Genomic DNA, 27,054 nt, shown 5'->3' with positions numbered 1-27,054 from the left:
CCTGAGCTCCACAGGCTGGGGCACGCTGCCATCACCCTGGCCTCCTCCAGGAAGCATACTTCAGAGGCTGGTGCTCTAGGGCTGACGGCCAGAGGAGCCACGCACTGAAGTGTGTCTGATTTCTGGCCACTTTGGGTTTTAGGTGACCAGCTTTCAATCCTGCTCTGTCTCAGATAACTGAATACCAGGCTTCGCCAGAAAATGGACATTTTACACCCGGGTTATAAATTGTCATCAAGAGGCTTTCAGAGAGGTGGACATAACCTCCAGCTACCTTGGCTGAGTGGCGCCACCGGAGCTCTACCTGGACCTTTGGGAAGAGGTCTCCTTGGAAACAGGTCTGCTGCTCACAGACCTGTGATCACCAGGCAGGGCAGTCCCGGGAGAGGTAGAACAGGGCTGCACCAACTGCAGAGAGACTTTTAAGAAGTACCAGTGCGAAGGGACCTTAGCCATCCGGTCCACACACACACACACACACACACACCCCACCCCGCCTCATTTCAGAGATAAGGATCTGAGGATCAAGGCAAGTAGGGTGCACTCAGCAACCTGTCGAAGGCCGTGGCCAGGTGGCTGCCTCTGGGAGTTCTCAGCCAGGCATTTAGCTGCCGGGGTCCAGCCCCCCTCCTCCATACTCCTCCACCTCGGCATAAGGGAGGCAGAAAGCCATGCTGGGGAGGCATGGGCTTTGGAGCCAAGCCAGCCACACACAACCCCCCCTTCCTCAATCGTTAAAGTTTGGGCAAGTCCCCCTGATTGAGCCCCAGTTTCCTCTATAAAATGGGCATCATAGTTCCCATCTTTCAAGAAGTATGTAAGTGTTAAATTAAATGACGTGAGTTGAGGGACACCATGGTTTCTGGCAGTAAATGCCCCACAACGTAGCAAGGATTTATTCCATTTACGCCATCACAGTCATCCCCCTGCCCCATCCCCGGTGGATCAGGGGATACGTCCCAAGACCCCCAGTGCATGCCTGAAACCAGGCATGATAAAAAATAAAACCCTCCAGATACGATTTTTTTCCCTATTACATAAACGTCTAGGGAAAAGTCTAATTTATAAACTAGATGAAGTAAGAAATTAACTAATAATAAAATTGTACAAGTTTTGTACCATACTCACCCCTCTTCTTGAGACACCGAGAGGCGATCCTACTGAGGCGATGAAAGGAAGCGAGGTGAATGACGTAGACGACGTGACGTAGTTTTGGCGTCTCCGACGTCATGACGCTGCAGCGTCAGAAGGAGGAGAATCTGGTTATGGCCCACGGTTGGCTGTGGGTAACTGAGACCCACCCGGAAAGTGAAAGCCGGAAGCCACGGACTAAGGTACTCAGGCCGCCCGGCTTTTTGAGCATCACGGGCCTTATCCAGGACAGGATTCCAAATGCACTGCGGGTCCAGCTTGCTGGATCGGGAACCTGACACCCATGATGATAATTAGACGATTTCCAGAAAATCGAGGAAAGCAACAAAGAATGAAGCCCTTGGAGAAAGAGAGGCTATGCCCCATGAGTTGGCTTGGGGGTGGGGTGGGGGATTGATGTGGGATGTGCCCTCCAAGCAGGTGTGGAGGAAGGTTTATGGAGCTTGCTTGCTTGCGTGCTTGCTTCTAATTTCTTTTCAGCGTAACAGTATTCATTGTTTTTGCACCACACCCAGTGCTCCATGCAATCCGTGTCCTTTCTAATATCCACCACCTGGTACCCCGACCTCCCACCCTCCGCCCCTTCAAAACCCTCAGGTTGTTTTTCAGAGTCCATACATAGTCTCTTATGGTTCACCTCCCTTCCAATTTCCCTCAGCTCCCTTCTCCTCTCCATCTCCCCTTGTCCTCCATACTATTTGTTATGCTCCACAAATAAGTGAAACCATATGATAATTGACTCTCTCTGCTTGACTTATTTCACTCAGCATAATCTCTTCCAGTCCCGTCCATGTTGCTACAAAAGTTGGGTATTCATCCTTTCTGATGGAGGCATAATACTCCATAGTGTATATGGACCACATCTTCCTTATCCATTCGTCCATTGAAGGGCATCTTGGTTCTTTCCACAGTTTGGTGACCATGGCCATTGCTGCTATAAACATTGGGGTACAGATGGCCCTTCTTTTCACTACATCTGTATCTTTGTGGTAAATACCCAGGAGTGCAAGTGCAAGGTCATAGGGAAGCTCTATTTTTTTAATTTCTTGAGGAATCTCCACACTGTTTTCCAAAGTGGCTGCACCAACTTGCATTCCCACCACGGAGATTTGTTTCTTGGCTCTGAGTGGGGGTGGGGGAGTGGGGAGCAGTGGAAGGCGGGAGGTGGGCAAACAAAAAATGCTGAATGGCTTAGCTGTCTTGGGACGTAATAACGCAGGATCCACCCAGGCCAGTGGTCCTCCACCTAGCAGTTCCTGGGAGCTTGTTAGATGCCGATTCTCCAGCCCAGTCTTGAACCCAGTGAATCAGAAAAGTCTGAGGATAGGCTCCTACAAACTATTTACCAAACCTTCCAGGTGATTCTTAGACATACACACTTTGAGAACCTCTGATTTCAGCCATTTATCCTGATTTCCTGGTTGGTAGCACAGTGACTATCCATCTGAGCTGCACAGAAGTAGTCCGGTGCCAAGTCTACAGCTCAGAGCAATTAAATCAGAATCTCTGGGATTGGACTCAGGCACCAGCTTTTTTAAGACTCCTCCAGTAATTTCAGTGTGCAGCCAAGCTTGAGATCCACTGATTTGGAGCAAGAATTTTGAATGAAGCAGTAAGTCATTCATACCATTGTGAGAATGTGATAGTGTGTGAGAGTATCAATCAATTCAGAGTGCTAGGAGTCACCCCATTTCCTTTGCTCAGAGGTTTTCCCACCATGACTTCCTCAACTGTCCACTGCAGGTTCCCTCTCCCCAAGAGAAGTTCTGAGTACACTTGATTCTCCTACCCATTCACCCACCTCTACTACCATCCAATTGTTAACATCCCTGAATTCATGGACTGGTGTTAAGGAAGTGTTAAAGAAGATCCAGGAGGAGGCTCTATTTATTCTCTTGGAATGCACTGTGAATTTCTAAATTAAAGACAATTGTGTTTCCATCGTGTCTGTGTCTCTTCTGTCGTATTTTGTCTATAGTGCTTATTATGTTGATGCATTTTATTCAGCTTTCAGTTTACATCAGCACCAAAGCAAGCTAATAAAACTCTATGTGATTATGTTTTGTTTGGCCTTATGAAACACCCACGTGTTTCACCTGCTGGAAGACTTAACATTCAAGACAGTTGGTGGTCTTCACCACGGTTTCCTTACCTAGGGGAGCGTGGGTAGGAAAAGAGAATCAGTTATTTCCCCCAGTATTCTGTAGACTGGACTGCAAGACAGTTGGTAAATAGCCTCATGGTGAATAAAAATAGTATGTTTAAAGATGGGCAAGAGGGGGCACCTTGCTGGCTCAGTCCATTAAGTGTCTGCCTTCAGCTCAGGTGGTGATCTCTGGTCCTGGGATCGAGCCCCACTTTGGGTTCCCTGTTCAGCAGGGAGCTCGCTTCTCCCTCTGTCCCTCACCTCTCTCTCTCTCTCTCTCAAATAAATAAAATCTTAAAAAAAATAAGGATGGGGCAATAGGATAGTATATCTAAGATGACATAATAAAGGCTAGGCTTACAGTTTCAGCTTCAGATAAATTACTTGGAAGTTTTAGAAATCTTCCAAGAAGCTCAATTTAGAAATGTGTATAGTTTGTAGAGTTAACAATTTTTAGTCTGCCAATAAAAATCAAATGTCCCTTCCCAGAGGATTTTCTAGGGTACCAACTTCCCACAAAGTCTCCAGGCATTCTGAAACCCCCTGAATTCTATTTAAGGAGAAATGGATGTGAATATACTTGCTCATATTTCTCTGCACATGTTAGAATAACCAATCACCCTGCTCTCTCTGAAACTTTCCCACCTGAGCACTGAAAGTCCCATGTCCACTGTCCATCTTGAGAAAACTGGGACAGTTGGTCACCCTACATAGTACCTAGAGATGCTTGTTTACCATCTATCTCTTTATAAATCCTCCCCTCTGTCTGACTCAATCATGGCTTCATCTCAAACCGTCAGCACTGTGCCGAGAAAACACACACACACACACACACACACACACACATGCGCCGAACTCCTCCAATTCCTTCTTCACAATGCTACTGCAAATACATTCTTTCCTTTTTCTTGAACTTCTACTTCACATTTTTCCCACTGCCATCACCACCCTATCTCTCCACAGGGGTGATTCCAAAAACATCTTGTTCTTTTTAAAGATTTTATTTATTTGACAGACAGAGATCACAAGCAGGCAGAGAGGCAGGCAGAGAGAGAGGAGGAAGCAGGCTCCCCGCAGAGCGGAGAGCCCGATGCGGGGCTCGATCTCAGGACGCTGGGATCCTGACCTGAGTCGAAGGCAGAGGCTTTAATCCACTGAGCCACCCAGGCGCCCCCATTTTGTTCTTTTTAATCAAACTGCCAGAACAAATGTAGGGAGGAAAGGAAAGTGATTCCTGTGTTTCTGAGTTGAAACTAGATGAAAGAGTCTATCATAAAAGTTAAAGAGTGCCTTTTGATTCAATGAAATAAATCTTTATTGCTTATCCCTGAAGTGCCAGATACGGTGCTACACTGTCTTGGCAGTAAGACAAGTCCGCAATATCAAGCTACTGCATGAGACAAATGTGTCCCCTTAGCTCAATAAGACTCACTGGCATCCTTGATGTCCTTATTCCCTGATTTTCCACTGGAGTGGGCACACACGGCTTTGGTTTTTGCCATCCCTTATCTCGGGCTGCTCGTAGCAATGGACTGAATCCACTGCCATTTTGTTCTTTCTAATCTCAGTGCTGCTCCAGAATTATTATAATAAATCCAATTAATTTCTCATAGTGATTCCAAATTCTGTCCACCCGAAAGCCCTTTCATGCATCCATCATGCAGTGCAGGCCTTTGTTATCCGTCCTGCTGAGATCAGCACCATTTGGTGGACTTTCAGCGAGCGTTCACTTTCCTCTATTAAATTTTCCCGTACTCATCATGGTCATTTTCCCTCATCCTGTGGCTTTATGTAAGGAAACTTATTTTCTCCTCTCTGAGGCTCCTCCTTTAGGCTCTATCACTTCTTCTTTGGCTTGCTTCTTCAATCATTACCCATTTGATGTATTTTTTCCTGCCCTTTGACTTCTCTTAAACATGCAAATGTGCTTGTATCACAAAGACTCTTAGGAAAATTTAAAAAAAAAAAAAAAAAAAAAAGGGAGGGGGCTCTGATTCCACCCAAACTATGGAATTCCCACACCTCTCCTGCTTTTCACTAACTTCCTCTATCCACGCCCTCCCCGCCACCCCAACCCTCACCTTTCTCATGGATTGCTCAGGCCATTGCCTCAACCCCATGCAGCCTAGGATTGGCTCATGCTACACTGAAATTTTCTCTCAGGGCAGACGTATCAACAAATAACTGGTAAAATGGGATGCCTCTTCTGGTCTCTCACCCAGCCCAGCCTCTTGGCCTCATTTGAGAGTGTTGTTAATGCCGACCTGTCTCACGTTCTAGATCCTGACTCTCCTCATCCTTCTCTCTCCCTGGGCACATCACACTTGTTGCCTGTTTTTCTTCCATGCCTCCTGCCTCTTCCCAGCCTCAGTCTTGACCTCATTTGGTGCCGTGGGCTGCAGTTCCAGCTCCCTTCTCTTGCCTCCCATCTGCCTCCCCATCTCTGAACTCTCCCCTTCACTTTCTATGCGTGTTTCCAAACACCTAAAAGGCAGTTCCACATGGAAAAAATCCCAAGATCCCAAGATCCTCGAACTCAGTATGCCAGAAATTAAGTTCATTACCATAACGTCTAGAACCTGTCTCCCAGGCTTTTCTGTCTTGGTCCCGGCATCCATTCTACTAACTCAGACTCCTGCCTTATTCTTTACTTTTTCTATTCCTAACTTCTAGGCATTTGGCAAATAACATCATGTTACTTTTATTGCTGGAATTTCTCAATACAAATGGCAGAATGGCGACTCAGATTAAGCAAGAACAGGGGAACTACCTGAGACCATAGAAAGGAGAGTTTCACGTGAATGCTACCAGACTTCTTTCTTCACCTCTCAACTGAGCTTCTGTTTGCATACTCTCCATTCATTCGGGCTCCTTCATGGGATAGGGGGGCCATGGTCAGCAGCAGCTCTGAAGGCACACCCTGTTACCAAGAACAGGAAGAGACTCTTTATATGTGCCAGGCACATCGCTTCCCGGCCTTTTGGCTAAGATCAAGGGTATATGTTTACCCCACATCATTGTTGTGAAAAGCATTATTCTACACCGTGCTCAGTTGGATTTAAGCATGAATGAAAACAAATGTTCAAGAAGCTTGTTTCCATACTAAGCTATTTCATCTGTTATCTTTTCCTTTTGCCCTCAAATGGGACCAAAAGAGCTTCCAAAATAGAATGCAGCCTTGTGTGAAGTCAAATTAATCTCTTATTTATAATTTATCATGGAATAATTGTCCTGAGTATTATTAGGCTGCAAAGCTATTCTATTTATGTTGTAAAAATGTTTTTAAAGGAAAAGGAAAAGCCATCTGAAGTTGGATATTAAAAAGAGAAAGCTATACATTGTGTTCTGCATTTGAAATTCCACACACCGTCAATAATCCAGATTTTTCCTATAAAGAAAGACATGCATCCCTTTGCCTGATTTCTCCACTTCAGAGTTCACTTTTACCATCCCCAGGTCTCCTTGTTCAGTCAAATGTGTATGAAGTCTGAAGCTTTCTAAGAAGTGCCCTGCCCTAGCCAGGATCAAAGGGAATGCTTCTAGAATGGGACATCAGCACTAGGGCTCCCTTGGTTCACTTTTTTCACTCCATTTTTTTTTTTTTTTTATCAACAGCAGTGAATACCTTTCAGAAACAAAGCCACCTGCCGTCAAATACAAGCAAAGCAATGCTGACCCTTTGAGTGCCTGGGTATGTGTGTGTGTGGTGGGCGTGTGTGTGTGGCCGTGTGGGAGGCACTTACATGGCGGACCTCTCTTCAGGGTACTGCAAAATGTTCATGGAGCTGGAATTCACCTCCCTGGAGGGCATGAAGCTCTAAATGGTCATGTTAGGGAGTGACCACTCAGTCGCCTCTTTATACGAAGGGTCAGACGTCCTGCCTGAAGTCACTCATGCGGAGATGTATCTAGCTTAGCCATGTGACCCCAGGCCTGGGGGATCAGGAGACCCTTGCCTTTCTTAGCTGTCAAAATAAGGGCATGAGACAGTATGCCTGGGAGCCTCAGTTTTCCTCTGGGTGGAAGGAGAAGTTTGGGCTAAATCTGGGGTCTCCACATTGGCCGCATGGTAGACTCGCTTGATTTTCTTTTTCTCATAGTGATGCAAGGGTCTGACTCCAAACCAGTCAAATTAAACCTCAGGGGGTGGAAACTGGACTTGGGTATCCCCTCCTCGCCGAAGCTCCCAGGCTCGGTGCAGGCTGGGTGCAGGACTGTGGGGTGAGGGGAGCTCCAGGATCTGTCCAGCATCAGCACAGCTTGGCTTGCTGCTCATCTCAGGGCACCCCCCACCCCCACTCCCCAGTGTCAGCTGATGCACCTGCCAAGCCCACCCTTCCATGTGCAGAAGTCAGTAGGGCCACAGTACCAACAGGATCTGCTGAAACAGTCAATGCAATTAACCAGAATACGCAAACGAAAGTGTGAGGAGTCTGATGGGGGAGAGCGGACGATCTATTGTTTAAAGCGAATCATCATGGCTCCTCAGAAAACAGGCCAGCAGCAAAGCCCCCTCTTGCTTCTCTCAGAAGCTGCACGGGCAAGCTCATTTGCCTGTTCCTACCCAGCTCCGACTTCTGTTTTGCCGCTCAGCTCTGTGCTGCAGAGATAAACTAATTTAATCAAGAGCAAGCGCTGCATTTTGATCTTGCAATCATGTCACATAATTCCATTTCCAGGGCAGCGCCTCACTTCCCTCTGCCCTGTTCTCTAGTCTCTTGGAGCCTCCTACCCCCTCACCCCATACCCCAGCCCCCGCCCTTATTCCTTCTTAACCTATCCATCCCTGAGTCCCACCATCCCCAGACTGCCCAACTGCCATGAGCCCCCAGGCCCCTTGGCCAGGTTTTCCTCTGTACTGTCCCACCTCCCCCACTCCTTCCCACTCCCTTCTTTCCAGCCAGTATTGCTGGGCCACCGGTGGCTGTGAGGATGTAAAAATCTGAGACACAAGCATGAATAATGAATTGGGAGAGCCAGACTGAAGTCGATCAGAACTGAGAACAGTATTTCAGAGATACAGCCAAATGACTTAGCAAGAGGTGGTATCAAGTTACCCCAAACCCCAGAAGCCCCAGACATACTGTTAATTATGAGAACGCAGTTCTGAGTAGGTGAGGCTCTGCAATCATCCAAAAGCAGGTTAAAGCTCCATACTCTGCTTTGAGGCTAAAGCTGGGAGTTCTAGAAGGTGCCAAGATGCTTGCCCCACCTACTGCACCTGCCAGGCAGTGCAATGACCGGCTAGATGACCAGCTTTCTCATTCCAAGATCATCACTGTCCCACTGGGCAGGGCACAGCTGAGCAGGGATGGTTAGAGCAGACAGAACTCTGCATAGCATCCAGGCTATTCCCAGCCGGGGAGCTGGGAGGTAGGGGAATCGAGATTGTGAGTTTGCCAGGGGGGAAACAGGTTAGACGTCTGGAAGCTGAGGAGAGTGGTCTGCTGCTCCTCTTAGTCCTTAGAAGCCAGCCTAAGTCCCTGCTGTCAGCTCAGATGTGCCTGATCCCTTTCAGTCAGAATAGGATTCCCATTTAGTTGGAAACGTCCTTGGGACCTCCTTTTACAAGCAAGACTTGGTGGATGAGTCTGCGAAGCCCGTGGTCCGATTTGGGGACATGCTCAAGCTGGTGAGCAAGAGGCCCACAGGGCTGTCCCAAGTGGCATTCTTGATGTCCCTCACATCCCCACCCACCTGCCCCCCAAATGCAGTCAGACATGTCAAATATGAACCTGGCAACCCCACTCTGTTGCCAGAAACCCGTCAGTAGCCTGTCAACTCCAGAACAGACGTTAGATTCCTAGTCAGAGCATTCAAGGCATCTTTGACTTGGCCCAAGCTCCCATCTCTAATTCCACCTTCCCAATCGTGACTTGACCTGACAGCTCAGAGAAGCTGCCTGCTTTGTTCTCTGTGTTCTCTCTGCTGTTCCTCTCCTGCATGACTTTGCGCAGGTCGTGTCATCTGCAGAAACTTCTGTCCCATTCATGTCTATCTGCTGGATGAACACCCATTTATCCTCCAAGACCCAGCTTAAGAGCTCTCTTTTTTTTTCTCTGAGAGCCCTGAAATTGCATGGACTTTCTTCCTCTTGGACTCCCATCGTACCCACTGCCCATTTGACATTGAAGGACCTCTTTGGGATACTAGACTGGACCCTAGGGCAGGGACCTTGTCCCATTCACCCAGGAATGTTCCTAGCATCCAATACAATGCCTGGAATACAGTAGACATTAATACTTGGCTAGAGAGTCCTGACTGGAAAAGAGTCGGAATGGAGGTAACAGTGTTCCAACCCGACAGGCACGGATATTCCCTAGTTCCTGCCTTGCACAGAGGTCCAGAGGTCTCAGCTGCCCTCCTCTTCCTCATGATGGAGAGCTTCAAAGCACACATATGACAATCCCCCCGCCCCCAGCCTCACAGGCTACACTGTGATCTCATGCTGTCAGCTGCTCCCAAGTTCCCAGGCTCTTCTCTTCTTTGTGGGGCCCTCACAGGCAGTGGAGACATGCTCTGGTGACTCACACGTTGCCGGTGGTGAGTTAAATCTTCCCAGCCAAAACCGACTTCATTTTCCCAATGTCTGAGTCATGGAGGAAACAGGTAGAGCAGGTATGAATCTCTGCAAATCTGAATGGACCAAAAAAAAAAAAAAAAGTGTCTTGATTTTTTTCATAATTCAATTTAATTTCTATTTCAAGTCTCATTTTCCCCCCTCTTAGGGTGGCAGAGTCCATTTTCTGTCCTTTCCTTTTTCCCCAGGGCGGCATCACAAGTACCAGGAGGAAGTAGCTGGTCTACATTCTCCGTGTCATCTGTTCATTCTGGGTCCTACTGGGAAGCCCCGTCTCCTCTCAGATGACCACCACCTATGTGCTTGCTGAGGTGGCCTCATTGGCATCCTCCGTGCTGTTCTTGGGAGCCAAAAAGCCATGTTGGGGCCGGAATGGGGCCTGGAACACTGAAGGCTGACTGAGACCACATCTGCCAAATCACACTTGAGAGTCATGGCCACTTCCCGGGAACCTTAAAGAGATAGGACACAGGTTCGCTCTAGATTCTAGAGTCTAGTAGATCCTATGAATTTACGTGTGAAGGTTTTTTTGTTGGCTGGTTTTTTTTGTTTTTGTTTATTTGGTTTTAGTTTCCAAGCATCTCTAATATTTGACATGGGGACCAGGGTTCAAGTTCTCCCTCCTCGGACACCGACCAGCTCTCTGGTTCCATGACTCCCCTGGTCTAATTGGTTCTCCTCCCCACCTGTGACACCCTTTCATAACCAGCGTGTATGTGGGGGTGAGGGGGGGGCGCCTTCCTACTTCTCATCTGCCTATTTACCTCTGCCCTGTTTCTGTTTCCTCACAGTCTGTTCTTTTGAAATTCATAGCCCATGGAGACATTTTTCCCTCTGATCTTTCCTGTTATATCCCTTCCCTGGACCAATGATTACCTGCTACAGTCTAATTATGGAATGGAGAGAAGGGGTAAGGTACAAGAGGGAACTGGCGGGGAAAGTATTGTTAAGAACGTTAGCAAACGCAAAAGTAGGGGTTCTGGGTAGCTCAGTCAGTTAAGGGTCCGACTTTTAATTTCAGCTCGGGTCATGACCTCAGGGTTATGAATGAGCCTCGTGATGGGCTCTTCACGCTGTTTGGAGTCTGCTGGAGATTCTCTCTCTCCCTCTCTCTCTATCTCTCCCCCTGCCTGAGCACTCACTCTCTCTCAAATAAATTAAATAATAATAATAATAATAATAGCAAACAGGAATGTAGCATTTACAATGAATCAGGCACGGATCTAAGGACTTTACATACCTTAGTTCATTAAATCACAGCAATGAGGCAGACACTATTTCAATTCCCATTTTACAGATGAGGAAATCGAGGCGAAGCAGTGCCAGATCGTCGGAGCTGGGGTTTGAACCTGGGCCTCAGGCTCCGAGTTTGTGCCCTGAACCACTGCGATGAAAGGCTCTCACAAATCAGTGCCCCGCCACACATGTCATCCTCAGCATAGAGCTGTCTTCCCTGAAGATGTGTAGGAGAAGAAAAGTTTTAAAATATTATGATAGAGCCCTCTCTCTCTACTCAAAGTGCTTAGGCTGGGATTTAACAAATTTTGATTTTCAGGAGAAATCTATCAGTCATCCAATTGAATGTCAAAAAAAAAAAAAAAGCCTAAAATTCTTTTAAAAATAAAATCTCCCAATAGCAACGATGCCACTGCCTTCGTCTGCCAGGAACATTTTGTCTTGCCCTTCAGCAGTGGGGTCAGAGAGGGCTTGACCTCTGAAAAGTTGTTCCAGTTCCTTCTATTTCACTCTGCGTGTCTTTGACCATTCCATCTAAGAACTAACACCCTTTGGAATGAAAAATCACCCAAGAAAAAGCACTGGTAGGCTTCTAATTCCTCTAGGACAAACATTCTTAACATTTGGGGGGATCACAGACATGTTTACAAGTTAGAACTGCCTCCCCAGGAAAACCAAATGCACATATCCAAATGCATATATAATTTATCAGAAGACTGTAGGGAGGGACTCCTGGGTGGCTCAGTCGGTTCAGTGTCTGCCTTTGGCTCAGGTCATGATCTTAATGTCCTGGGAATAAGCCCCGCATCCAGCTCCCTACTCAGTGGGGCGTCTGCTTCTCCTTCTCCCTCTGCCGCTCCCCCTACTCTCTCTCTCTCAAATAAATAAATTAAAGAAAAAAAAAGACAACTGTAGGGAAATTACTGAGTCCTGGACTGTGTGTGAATTCTTCCTGAAAGTGAAATTGCTTTACTTATTTTGGTACATTGAACACCTAGCAGAGAATAAAATAATTGAGTTAGCCTCATCCTGCTTCCACCCAGCCCCCCTACCCATAATGTCTCTCTGTGGTACCATAAGAGACAGAGAATCTTGCCCTCCCTTTAATACACCCCAGATTCTCTGCGAATGTGGGTGCTCATGAGGACTTTGTTCTTTGGGCACTGCGTGCCTCTGCGTTTGCTTCTGAGAGAAAAGCCCTGACCATTTGTAGGAGCTGATCAGAAGCTGCCATTCTGATTTCTGGACAACTTGGAGGCTACACATAAAACTCTACATGCTGGGGTAACTGGGTGGCTCAGTGGGTTAAAGCCTTTGCCTTCGGCTCAGGTCATGATCCCAGGGTCCTGAGATCGAGCCCTGCATTGGGCTCTCTGCTCAGCAGGGAGCCTGCTTCCCACCCCTGCCTTCTGTCTGTCTCTCTACCTACTTGTGATCTCTGTATGTCAAATAAATAAATAAATAAAATCTTAAAAAAAAAAAAAAAAAAAAACCTCTACATGCCTCATGAGGCCAGTTAGGGAAGGACCGAGGCTCTTTGCCTCTTTCATAAGCCCCTAGAGGACTCCTTCCCAGCCCCTCACTGCATGGTAGCCGATCTCCTGACTGGTTTTTCCCTTTTCAGAAGGGACTTCAACACATCAAATTTTAAAATACTGTCCACCAAAAAAATAGTTAATGGGTTTTTCAGGACCTCAAGAGTATCATGAATTTACAGTTAGCTTTGTTTCTCAATCCTCTAATCAAGCCACAAAAAGAATGTTTGCATCAAGACCAAACATTATGGGGAACACATAGATGGCTCAGGATAAACTCAGTGAGCAGTGCAGAGCCTACTGCAAGAAATCACTGTACCCTACAAATGCGAACATTTACATGATTATCGTTTGTGGTTCGTTGGAAACACGCCACCAGGGTGATTATTAAGAATAAGCTGGGCACACAAAGCAGACAACTAAAAGATATTGGGACATAAAAATTGCATTTTCTTCTTCTCATTTCCCATTTCCTTTCCTCTAGTAGTGGGGTGGCAGGGGGTTCCCTTTTCATTCTTCTCATCAACCTTCCCTATTTGTTTGATTTTTTTTCTCTTGTGACCTATTCCTGCTACCAAGTTTTAATATCTTAACTGTGTTCATGAGTGCTTACACCATGAAAAAGGCCATCTTTGTTTCTCTAAGCCTTTGCAATACACACCCATCTGTAACTGTTCTAGACATGTTCCTTGTTATAAGTATGTTTATGATTATATAAAACACATGCAAGTAAAACTGTACCCATACATTCCACGTATTATGAGACACCACAAAATAAATTATAGAAGGATGAGATGAAATAATTATAAATAGAGCACTAACATTTTACTCTCTTTCCTGACAGATGATCCATTTCCCTTTGGGGAACAGACATAACGTATCAAAGCAATTAAACATAGAGCGAAGCCCACCAAAAGGTCTTAAATTGGATGTCACTGCCTCAAATTATAACCCATAATAGTCCCTTAAACCTTCCCATTTGTATAAGTGAGCTCAGAGGAGACTCTCTATTGTAAATGTTTGTGTCCTCCCAAACTCGTATGTAACAACCCTAACCCCCAGTGTAGCTATATTTGGAGATGGAGTCTCTAAGGAAGAAATTCAGGCTAAATTAAGGTGGTGATCTGATCCAAATGGATTAGATAGGTCCAGTGTCCTTACAAGAAGAAACACAAGAGAAATCATGTTTTCTCTCTCTCAGTGTCTCTCTGTGTGTGTTTATATGTATGTGTGCTCACACTGAGGAAACACCATACGAACACAAGCAAGATGGTGGCCATCTGCCAGCCAGAAGAGAGTACTCACCAGAAACCAGCCCTGTCAGGCCTTGATCTGGGACTTCCAGCCTCCAGGGGCTATGAGAAAATAAATTTGTGTTGTTAAAGCCGCCCAGTCTGTGGTATTGTGATACGGCGGCCTCAGCTGACTAAGACACTCTCAGAACACTCTCCAGATTATTCCTGTACCCTGAACTCTGTAAACACACACACACAGAGTCTTTCAACATCAAGTTAATACTTTCTTCAAAGGTGGTCACAAAATTGTGTTTGGTAACAAATTTCAGTAGCGTCAGAAATACTTGGTGGTAGGAGAAACTCAGACAACGTCCCCCTCACGTGGGCAAGTAAGAAACATAGGGCCAGTGTAGCCCTATGCAGCAGGCCTATAGACCTTTCCTTTTCCCTCAGATAGGCACCGCCTTCCCCAGTGGACTGTATCATAACTGCCCCCATGATTGTGGTTTTAGGATGTGCCTCAGAGAGGCAAGAATTGAAGTGTCTGTGGGAAGTAATTAGAAACTGAAGTTCAGCACTTGAGAATTTTATAGACCTCTGTTTCTTGACATAATTGTTTCATCTATTTCTTGACATAATCTACTTTCCCACTGAAAACAACAAAGATAGGTGCTATTTTTATTTGTTTATTTTTTAAAGATAAACTTCTTTCGAAATGCATGCAAGAGTAAGTTAGAAAGGAAAGAAAATCAATGGAAGGTAAAAGTTAATTAAAAGGAGAAAATATAGAGGTAACTAAACACTGAATCTGGCTTTTGCTCTGAGGTAATGTGTTAAACCCTGATTACTTTGAACTCCTGTTTTTAACTACTCTGCAATGTGTAAGACATGAGACAAATCCTTGAGGCCACTGAGGCAAAAATCTGAAAGGAAAACATAAGCAATCTAGGAATGTCAGACAAATCGGAAAGCACAGAAAACACTGCTAAAAAGTACTTGTTTCTTTCAGCCTTGAAGCTGGGTTGAAAGAAAAAATGTTTTTCCTGAGAATTCATAAGTAGAATCCAGTTTTCATGGGCATTTTCTGCTCAAATTCACAGTACTTCAAATCTACAATTGATTTTAAAGTAACCCTTAGTTGGGAATGCCCTATTGGTACCAGGTAGAAGAAAATGCATATTCTTTTTGAAGGAACTTACCTTCAACCAAGGCTTCAAAAATTATTACAGGTAAAATTCTAGGGAACATAAGTCCCCATAGTCAATATAACAAGAAACACATAAATGAAAGGCATGAATGACAGATTATAAAATCAATCAAGAAGATTTGAAAGACTCCAAAAGAATGACTTAAAAAAAAAAAAGAGCAATTGAAAGTCAAGCCCAATATTCATAGTAGACACAGTTTAAGACTAATTTAGTGAAATGGAAAATACTATAGCAGAAATTACCCAGAATGTAGCACGGAAAGAAATGAGGTGGAAAAAATTTTAAAGTCATTAAGAACCTTATAATATAGAATGAGTTGTAGAATCATAAAACCACAGTTGGAATTTTGGAGGGACGTAATAAAGAAAATGGAGAAGAGGTAATATTTAAATTGAAAATGGCTCATAATTTTCTGCTACTGTTGACAGATCGCAATAGTCATATTAAAAAGATGAATATATGTGTATATACAGTGGGATATTACTCAGCCATAAAAAAGAACGAGATCTTTCCATTTGTAACAACATGAATGAACCTAGAGGATATTAAGCAAAGTGAAGTAAGTCAGTCAGAAAAAGACAAATGCCATATGATCTCACATACGTGGAATTTAAGAAACAAAACAAAGCAAAGAAATAAAAGAGAAACAAACAAAAAACAGTGTCTTCAATACAGAGAACAAACTGGTCAGCGCCAGAGATGAAGGGATCAAGAGTGCACTTATCTTTTTTTTTTTTTTTAAAAGATTTTATTTATTTATTTGACAGAGAGAAATCACAAGTAGGCAGAGAGGCAGGCAGAGAGAGAGAGAGGGAAGCAGGCTCCCTGCTGAGCAGAGAGCCCGATGTGGGACTGGATCCCAGGAAGAGTGCACTTATCTTGATGAGTCATGTATACAGTTGTTGAATCATTATATTGTACACCTGAAACAAATATAACACCGGACGTAAATTATACTTCAATTTTTAAAAAGTTAAAAAACATTTAAAAAGAAAGACATTTTCAAAGAAAGTTAAGTTTTAAAAAATTTACAACTGTACCCATCATAACCAAACTGCAGAAGGGGAGCAATGAGATCGTCTTAGAGCAGCCAGAAGGAAAAGATGGTCAAAGAACAGTTCTCCAACAGCTATACTGCCAGCTGACTTCTTATCAGAAGTAATCAGAAGTAAGATCAGAAGTTGGTGGAATAATTTTTCAATATGCCAAGAAAAAGAGAACTCAAAAAACTAAAGTTTTGTATCTATACCCTATCACTCAAATATGGGGCTGAAATAAAGATATTTTAAGACAAATCAACACTAATAGAGTTTCCAAGAAATAGACCTTTGCTACAAGTTATAAATAGGCATTTCGTATAGAAAGAAACTATTCCTCAACCAAAGGTCTGGGATGAAAGAAAAAAATGGTAGAGAAATTAGTAAAATTGTCTGTATAAGTAAACGTATAATGTGAAAAACAATAATAATAATATACCCTTTCGGAGTTAAAAAAAAGACAATTAAAATACAACAATGGTATAGAAGTAAGGAGGAGGTGATTGGAGTTGAAGTGTTTATAGACTGGATAGTTTGTGAAAATGTTAAAGATGCTGATTTTAGACTTTAAGTACTTTCACTTAAAAAATTCCCAAGGTAGGGACGCCTGGGTGGCGCAGTTGGTTAAACGACTGCCTCCGGCTCAGGGCGTGATCCTGGAGTCCCCCGGGATCGAGTCCCACATCAGGCTCCCAGCTCCATGGGGAGTCTGCTTCTCCCTCTGACCTTCTCCTCGCTCATGCTCTCTCTCACTGTCTCTCTCTCTCAAATAAATAAAATAAAATCTTAAAAAAAAAAAATTTAAAAAACAAAAAAAACAAACAAAAAAAAAATTCCCAAGGTAACCATTAAAGGAAGACAATGCACATATTTAATTCTACTTCTAGGAATTTACAAGAATACCAACATATTGGAAACATTATAAATGGTTATCAATAAAGAATTGGTTAAAACAATTATGGATAGTAAAATACTATGAATTCAGTTCAGATAATTAGGCGCTATGCAGCCATTTAAAAAATGCAGTAGCTATGTATGTATTTCTTTGAACTAATCTCCAAGGTAAAATAAAAAATGGTGTGTGTCATATATACTATTTATTGTTTTTTTTTTAAAGAAGGGACTGAAAATATGTGCATACATTATGCTTTTATTTCATAGGGTATCTCTGAAAGAGACACGAAATTCACAACAGTTAATTGCCTCTGGGTTAGCTTTAAAATTTTCTAGTGCATATACATTCAAAAGCAAGATTTCTTTTAAAGACTTATCAAAGCAGGAGAAAAACTTTATACAAAACCAAATACCCAGAGAAAGATACATGCACAGGGGATTGCAAATACACACACACACACACACACACACACACACACACACACGGGACCCGAGGCAAAATGTACGTCTTTAAACTGTGTACCTCACCTTTCTGGGAGCAAAACATCTAAAATAGCCCTCTGACTTTCCCTTTTCTCTATATAATAGCAGAGCTCTAATCCTTGCATTTGCTACAGAGTGTAGTATGAGCATTTCTTTGTTTCCTCTTACATCCTGTTTGATTGTACACTTCTTGAAGACCTGACCCAAGTATATTATTTCCTTTGTAGTTCTTTTTTTTTTTTAAGATTTTATTTATTTATTTGACACAGAGAGAGAGCGAGAGTGAGGGAGAGATCACAAGTAGGCAAAGAGACAGGCAGAGAGAGAGAGAGGGAAGCAGGCTCCCCGCTGAGCAGAGAGCCCGATGTGGGGCTGGATCCCAGGACTCTGAGATCATGACCTGAGTCAAAGGCAGAGGCTTAACCCACTGAGCCACCCAGGCACCCCTCCTCTGTAGTTCTTAAAATATTTTTAGTATAAGCTTTGTATATAGTAGGTGCTTAATAAATCAATATGTGAGATATTATGTATTGTATTTTATGGGTTTGAAGTTTTTATGCTACCCAATTGACCTAATCATGTGAATGAGTTTTTATAACATAAGAAACTCATTGGAAGGTTAGATGAATTTTGGATGGTTTTAAAATTTGGAAGTCCACTAGTTTCTTTCACCATCTAGATTGCTTGCTAAATTTGACACAGTAGGGAAGACTTACTGTGGGCATTTAGGAAAGCAAAAACTACGATACAAAATAGTCTTGCAAGCAGCCATATTAACACGTTCTTAATGTCTTCATTCTGTGTGACCTAAAAAACCAGCATGTGGGATGCATTCCATTATCATATTTGTACATGGCACCTTCTGAAACTCTTGTCTGAAATGAGGACCTCTAGTCTACGGTCATACACCCTGAACATGCCAGATCTCATCTGAAATGAGGAACTCTTGAACCGAAAGCCAGATTTGAGGCCTAGAGGGGGCAGTTATAGTCCTAGGTGTGCAATGGAGAATAAAGCATTAATCTCAGCTACTCAAGCTAACACTCACTCAGGAACCCCTGAGTTGTACAGATCTGTTGCTAGAGGTACAGAGCGGTGTCCTTGCAGTAGACGAAAGAAGTAGCTTTCTCTGTCCTAAAGTAGGGTTTGGTTTGGGTTTTGGTTTTGGTCATGGAAGAGCTTCTTCAAATGAAAGCATGGAGGAGATTCCAGTGTATGAAATAGATGAATTCAAAATGGGGGTGGGGACATCCCAGAACCCCACCTTCCAAATCCTAGATCTATGGAACCCTAGTCAGTGGTGTTCCTCAAGCTCTTTTTAGTGTGTGTGAGAATCAGCTGGGAGTGGATAGAACAGGGGCTGATCAGAACATCTGGGTGGGTCTGAGACTCTAAATCTTAACAGGCACCCCGGGGGTGTGGGGGCTGTGCCTGCCCTTCCTCCTCACAGTCATGCCTGACAGCGACAACGCTCAGCAGAGCCCAGTGTGAAAATTAGCCTGCAAGAGGATCCAAAATGAGTCTTACTCTCTGACTCACTCATGAAGCGATGGCAGTGAGAGATTCTCCAGCACTTCGGTTGATTTCCCCATAATTTCTTAAGCCCCCCCACACCTGACTCAGCAACTACCTTTTATCAGCCACTAAAAGGAAGTGTAAGAACTTGTTTAATTTCAGGCAGCCATAGAGCTCTTAAAAAGACTAACATTCCACCGAATACCCATTTCCCAAATTATCTCAAGAGAAGGAAGGAGAGTAACGTCTTGATCCTATGGAACTGTTTAGGACAGCAGCTGAAACCCTAAAAATAGCTGAATCCTGTTCCAAGTCCCATCAGGGAATTCCTTCCCAACATTTGACATCAATGGATCGCCATGAATGCACAGCTGCCTGGCGACACAAATGTGCCACACAGTGCTGAGACAAAGGGTCTTAGATTCTAGAAACAGCGGTCGGTGGAGATCCTGCACCAGACTACTTTCTTGTCTATGAAAATGGACATTGGCAAAACCTGTATGTCCAAAACAGGGGACTTGGGAGGGGCAGGAAGGACATTTCGGTTTCCATTTTGGAGATAGTAAAGCATCACCCCTGATGCCTGCCCTGCCTCTCTGCTTAGACAGTAGACGAACTCTAGAGCGGGAGCCAGCATATGTGTGTGTGCGTGTGTGTGTGTGTGTTTAATCTAGATTCTATCACAGTGGTTTTTGGCTTTTTTTTTTTTTTTTAAATGGTGCTTGGTAATTCCAAGTGATTCTGCCTGGGCAGGAAAAAGCCTGGGAGTGCTAGTTTAGATTTGCAAGACCCATTTTCCTTCAGAAGAAATCATGAGCATGCTTACATATGTCAACAGAAGTTGCAGGATCTCATTTTACGAACATAACACCTGGGACTAAGTTTGGCCCCAAACACCACCACCACCACCACCAACAACAACAACAAAACCACCCCAACTATGGCGAATTACAACTGGTATTTCTCTAAGACTTGAACTTCTCAGAGAGCCTGAGCATCCATGTAAAGAGATACTGTATGACTTGCTCTTTTCTCATAAGGATTGTGAAAAATTTATTCTGAAGTCTACAAAGCCCTTCAATTCTTAGTGGAAGCATCTGGGTAAAAAAGATGATTATTAAGTATTCATCTAATTTTTAAGCGAGATTACTAGAACTTCTAAAACTAAAATGAGGGGCGCAGTGGGTTAAAGCCTCTTCCTTCAGCTCAGGTCATGATCTCAGGGTTCTGGGACCTAGTCCCGCATCGGGCTCTCTGCTCAGTAGGGAGCCTGTTTCCTCCTCTTCCTGCCGGCCTCTCTGCCTACTTGTGATCTCTGTCTGCCGAATAAATAAATAAAATCTTTAAAAAAAATTAAAATGGGGGGAGCCTGGGTGGCTCTGTTGGTTAAGCATCTGACTTCCACTCAGATCCTGATCTCAGGGTCCTGGGATCAAGCCCAAGTCCTGGAGTCCAGGTCCGCACTCAGCAGGGAGTCTGCTTCTCCCTCTCCTTTTCCCTTTGCCCCTACCCCTTGCTCTTTCTCTTTCTCTAGCTCTCAAATAGATAAATACATATTTTCTAAAAAAGTATTAAAATGAGCATTAACCTTCAAAACGATTGCTCCAGAAGACTGGAGCTGTATTTCAATGAAGCTGCCATTTCTCAAAATATTTCTGGACTTCTATTTTGTGAATTGCCTTTAAAGTCAGAATAGGAGCCACATAAGAAACACAGTCCTAATACAATATCTTTTAACCATTCTAAATATATACATCTTTCGAAATGTGAAAAAAAGACCATTAACTATTCTGTATCCTAAGGCCCATATCATCGACCTATCACCCAAGAAAGTTTAAACTTAAAGTTGAAATTTATTTTTTGTTATTTATTGTATGAAATCAGGATTTTTTTTCCTATTTCCCATCTGTGAATGCATTTTCAAAATACATCACCAAAGTGCCATCCCCAGAATTTTTTTAATAGATTTTATTTTTTTTTAAGATTTTTATTTATTTATTTGACAGAGATATCACAAGTAGGCAGAGAGAGAGGGGAAGCAGGCTCCCTGCCAAGCAGAGAGCCCGATGTGGGACTCCACCCCAGGACCCTGAGATCATGACCTGAGCCCAAGGCAGAAGCTTAAGCCACTGACCCACCCAGGCGCCCCATCATCCCCAGAATTTTTATTTCCCACTGAGAATCACTGTTATATTTTAGTAAAAGCTTATTTCTAATCAAAACTCAGCTTCATGATTCCTGTTACTCAACAGCTTGCCTCTGAATGGGACCTTTTTCTAAAATCAAATCCATTTTGAATGGAGAGAGCTTGCCATCCCAGACTTTGAGGGCAATTTCCGATGGATTCTTACACACTTTTCACACTGATACTCAGAAAAGGACCATATCTGTTCGTGTGCTCAAAATCTAATATGTTAAGAAATTAATTAATAGTTATTGATTGGTTATAGTTTTTAAGCATAGAGATTGTTTTATGTTACAGGTTATTATAGATGACAAGCTGCATTGTAGAGAGCCAGGCTGATCACTGGTTTATTTGACATACAGAATATTAATCGAGAACCTTGAAAACCTGGCATTGAGAGAGACATCGGTGTATGTAGAACATGACTCCATAAGCAAGAGCTAAATGTTGTTATAGAAGCAAGTGTGTGTATATATGTTTTGAGCAGGGAGAAGGGGATGAGTCAGGTAAAAAGACAGATTCAAACTTACCTCGAAGACATTTTTGAAGCTGACCACTTCCCAATAAACAACGAGAAGAATGTGATCGAAGAGAGAAGTTTGTAAACTACTTCTGCCATGAATACGGCTTGGATATTTGTTCTTATTTACTAAAAGTCCATGACCTGTCAAAGTTGTGTTTAAAATATTTGAAGTTTGAAAGGCATGTGTAATGGCGGGATACAACTTTTTAGTGAAAGGAAAATCATTTGCGATATTCCCTTATGGAGGAGGAACCTACCACAGCCGTCCATCATTGCCTAAGAGAACCGGATCGGGGTGTGATGACACCCACGATGCTGGTGGTGGTTGTGGTGGTTCAATTTTTGTTAGTGGGAGTGATCCTTTATCTCTTTCTCATACCTTTCTTCCAACTGGGCCTACTGAAGCTAACAATGTGATCTCTGGAAGCTTCCTGTTACCTCAGAAGCAAACACACAGATAATGAGTTGCTTATATTTTGAGAGGGTAGAAGAAAGTGAGCCAAAATGAGAGACCACGTAGCTTGTGAGAAGTAATACTGTTAGTCCATAGGGAAGCTGGGAAGCAGGTCTTGACTTCCAGATACAGCACTCTAGTCAGATACACTCAATGTGATGTTCAGCGGTGACTTTAGGCTGTTTTTGCTCTGGTAAAGGACACAAAAATGTTCATTCTGCGGAGCTACTGTGTGGGTTTTTCACAAAATATGTGTTTTATCAACATTAGCATTAATACGAATACTCCAGTAGTTAAACAGATAAAACAGGAGACAACACCTGTCCTACACCTGTGAAATACCTATTTGGTTCAAATCCCAGCTCTCCTACTCTCATGTAGCGGGCAGTTGAATGAGTTAACCACTCTGGGCCTCTATAAGCCATTTTTACTCATAACACATATGACACTAAATGTGGGTTTTCCACACCAAGCAATTCCGCAACTTTCCAGACACCAAGTGAGTGTCCTACAATGCAATTCAATTCTGACCCTAGCTACCCAGACATAGTGTCAAACCCCACAGATTAAGGGTTCAGGCCCACAAATCTTTCCTTTGTTTTAGGTACAAGCACAGGTCGTGGTGGTCTCTCAAACTTCCAAGTGACTGGCTACAAATTGGGGATTTCCTCCACCCCCTCCTTGGATTCTATAATTTGATAGAGTGGCTCATAGAACTTAGGAAGGCATGTTACCTGCCATGACTGGTTTGTGATAGAGACAACAAGTCAGGAATAGCCAAACTGAAGAGATGCAGCGGGCAAGATATATGGGTAAGAGGCCTGGAGTTTCCATGCCCTTTTCGAATTCACTTCCCTCCGAGCACCTTGAGGTATTTGCCAACCAGGAGGCTCTCTGACCATCCCCCAGCCCCCAAACATGTTTCAGGACATTTTTTTTTTTAAGATTTTATTTATTTATTTATGTAAGACAGAGAGAAGAGAGCATGAACAGGGCAGAGGGGCAGAAGCAGGCTCCCTGCTGAGCAAGGAGCCCAAAGTGGAGTTTGATCCCAGGACCCTGGGGTCATGACCTGAGCCAAAGGCAGCCACTTAACTGACTGAGCCACCCAGTCACCTTCTAGTTTCAGGATCTTTATGGAGGTTTCATTACATAGGCATGATTGATTAAGGCATAGCCCCTGGTGATTACCTCCATCTCCAGCCTGTCCCTCACTCCCCCTGAAGTCAGGGAGTATGGGTGAAAGTTCCAAGTTTCTGACCATGTTTTGGTCTTTTTGGTGATCTTCCCCCCTCCTGGAGCTATCTGGGGGTCCCCAACCACCAGTCATCTCGTGGGCATGCAAAACACATTCCTGTCACTCCAGAGATCCCAAAAGCTTAAAACTCTCTTGTGTCAGGACAGGAGTCAGGGACTAAGACCAAATGTTGTAACAAAAGATGCCCTTATCACCCATCTCGCTCTGGAAATTACAAGAGTTTTAGAGTTCGGTGCCAGGAACTGAGGACAAAGACCAAATATGTATTTCTCAGTATATCACAGCCTCGGTTTCTCCAGCTGTGAATAAGATGATGATAAATACCTCACCTAGTAGTTAAGAGGATTCAACCTGTCACTTGTTAGCAAACACGTGGGAAGGACAGAGTTCCCCTTCGGTGACAATTATCTTATTTTTCCCTATTCAGCAAAGACACAGTAACCACTCCCTTTGTGTCCATCTCTGAGCTGGGTACTCTGAGGGACACGGAAAAAGGAACAGAGAGGTTTCAGGCCACCAAACACCCCAATAGAGCTGCACAGGCCCCTTAAGGGGATAATTTTTTGCCACGGTAGGAACTTAGTTGGTGGAGTGGCTGGACATTTATTGTGAAAGTGTGTCAAGTAGCAGAGTGTCTCCAATGTCAATGATTAGCTTACTTCCACTCCGAGTTTAGAGACCCACTTCATGTATTTGTTTAGAGATCAAGGCCTGTGATACCAAAAAAGGAAATGGAACATAGTTCTCCTTGGGTAGCTAAATCCAGAGTGCTGGGCAGAACTAACATCTGCCTGGTCTTTCTAAATGAGTTGTTGTGCATATCTTAGGTTAAATAAAATAAAGCAAAATAAAAAAAAGAAAGAAACCTCTCCCAGTACACCGGCAGAAACGTATGATTCAAATGAGATCAAATATTTTTAAAGCGCTGTATGAGCAGTACGGTACTCTATAAATGTTTGGCAAGCTTCCACCTACACATTTTATTACCTTTGTTATTGTAGCGTGAGTTATCTTCGAAGGTTTTAAGGTTGTAAGAACATAAGTCCTCCAGCCGCACGAGGGATGTTTGAGAGAGAACAGTGACCGTGCATGCCTGTGAACACACAGTGCGAGGCTCTCTGCGGAGAAAGGGGACGCGTGGTTCCTACAGGCTGCCGTCATCTTCAAATATTTAAAATATTGTTCTATTTTTAAATGCTGGTTGTTGTTTTTTTTTTCAAATTAAGTCTGGAAATTGTTTCTGATGAGAAATAGCATACCGTCCGTGGCAGAAATTTTGCAGAAAAGTGTTGGGAAGCTGATGAGAATGATGTGTAACCTCTGTGTCCCTGGCATCCCAAACTATGACCTTGAACCGAAGACAGGTTACTATCTTTGCACTCCCAAGATGTTAATGCATGAACCCCTCCAGTTTTAGTTACTTGAATGCAGTCCCCACTCCCCAACACCCACATACATCCCTGTCCCATGCCTCTTAGCTGGTGTGAAGCTTTTCAAGGCGCCAAAATGTATGTTCTCAGGAGCAAGTTGTTGCTTTTGTTTATTTCCTGTTCCTTGGCCTGCAGTCTTTACTGCTGCCCCTTATAAGAGTGCAGCCCTGACAGAGTCTGACACTGGTCCCCAGGCAGCCAGTTAGCCCACTGCCTGCCTGTGTGTCCCCAGAGCCACGGAGGGAGCCCCTGTGATCCAGAAGGCCACGCTGGCAGAGCAGGCGAAGGCTATGGGGACACGTCAGCCTTCGTGAAGGGCGCCATGGAAAAGCGAAGGAGCTACCCTGTGAAGACTGAAACCTTCTCTCAGTGGCCTGCGAGGATGTGGTGGGAGGCCAGAGCGCTGCCTGGAGGGGCCTGTCATGCCCAACAGAAAAGTAATGAGGAGGGCTAGGAAGGGAAGGGTCCGGGGGCTGGGAGAAGGTGTGTGAAGGTGCGGTGGACCCGCTGGACACCACCTCATCAAAGGTACTGGTGATGCTAAAAGCTGGGTCTTCCACCTGAAACTGAAGGGTGACTACACCACTACCTGGCTGAAGTAGGACCGAAAGCATATCATTGACCCTGCCCTGTCAGCCTGCCAGGAGGCCATAGACCTCAGCAAGGAAATGGCTGCCTGGCAACCCCACCGGCCTGGACCTGGTCTCAAGGAGCTTAATGGTCTTCTCCTATGAGATCCCCAACAGCCTCTGGCCAAGACCACCTCGGACGGTGCCAAGGCTGACCTGCACACCCTCACCAAGGACTCCTACAAAGACAGCACCTTCATCACGCAGGGACTGCAAGACAACCTGGTGCTGGGGACGGCCGACAACACCAGGGGAGAGGGGGTGAGGCTCCTGAGGAGCCCCAGAACTGAGCCACTCCTGCCCCTTGCTCTGCCCCCACTCTCCACAGAGAGGATTAGTATGGGGTTGGAGACCTCACCACTGCTCTCTGTACCCTCTCTCTCCTCTGAACACTCTCCTCTGAACCAGGTCACTGCTCACCCCCTTGACCCTCTTCTGTCCCTATTGTCTCTTGGTCTGAGGAACTGAGGAGAGTCCCACCCTTGTGGTTGAGAACTGGGCTATGAATGTGGCAGAAGCTAGAGATGAGTGTGTGTGAGTGTGTGTGTGTGTGTGCGTGCGCGCACACACATGCGTGCACAAGACCAAGAATGAGAGGAAAAGCATGACTGCTGTGTGTGACCATGTTTCTTCCCAATAAAGTTCCCCTGTGACCACCACCCCACCAAAATCGAGTATAGCTCTTCTAGGCCAGTCATCTCTGTCATCCTAATCATCTCTTTCTGCAGCTGCAGGCAGGCAATGGTTGTCCTTATGGTACACCTACTCACCACACCACACGTGGAATGCTGGAGACCAGAAGACTGGGTCACAAGCTAAGGGAAATTCACAACTGCTTCTAGAACTGTATACTGTTGGCATTTTAGGCTTAGACCCAACCTCTGAACCCTGGCTTAGGTTCCAGAAGCCTCCCCATACCTCAGAGCCCAAGCCCAACTCAGTTCCCAGAAAGAAAAGAAGAACCTTAACTTGCCAGTTGAAAACCCATCCTCCCTCTCAGCTAGGATGAGTGATTGTTGTTTCTTCCCTTTGGGGGAAATCCCACCCTTCTAAACAGGCATCTCCCGCCCCTCAGAGCATGGGCACCGCAATCACTGGAGCCCTGGGAGCTCTCCCAGTGGCTGCCACAGGTCACCTCAAATCACAGCTCTTATGGGCGATGACGTAGACCAGGCTTCAGGATCCCAGCTCAGCCATCCCTTGTCTTACTCCATCCTTCCAGCCCAAAGTGGACAGAATTTCACGTAAGCTTGTTTTTACTGACAAAGCTGGTTCTCGCTCCTAATTTTTTAAAAGCAAATGTGTGGACAACAAAGTCAACATACCTCCCGTGAACGATAGTAATATTAGGGAAAGTTTGGGGAGAAGCCATTGTCTGTCTTCATAATAGAATTCTGCTGTCACGGAACTCCTCAGCATTTTTTTTTTAAAGATTTTATTTATTTATTTGACAGACAGAGATCACAAGTAGGCAGAGAGGCAGGCGGGGGTGGGGGGGAAGCAGGCTCCCTGCTGAGCAGAGAGCCCGATGCGGGGCTCGATCCCAGAACCCTG

General features: G+C 44.4%; 1 pseudogene; it reads left to right on the top strand.

Moving 5' to 3' along the window:
* Positions 1-1,229: 1,229 nt before the first annotated feature.
* On the top strand, positions 1,230-25,790 carry LOC122890399 (annotated as a pseudogene).
* Positions 25,791-27,054: the final 1,264 nt, after the last annotated feature.

Source organism: Neovison vison, chromosome 11 (genome assembly GCF_020171115.1).
Source record: "Neovison vison isolate M4711 chromosome 11, ASM_NN_V1, whole genome shotgun sequence".
NCBI lineage: Eukaryota > Metazoa > Chordata > Mammalia > Carnivora > Mustelidae > Neogale > Neogale vison.
This window is presented reverse-complemented; position numbering and strand designations above follow the sequence as displayed.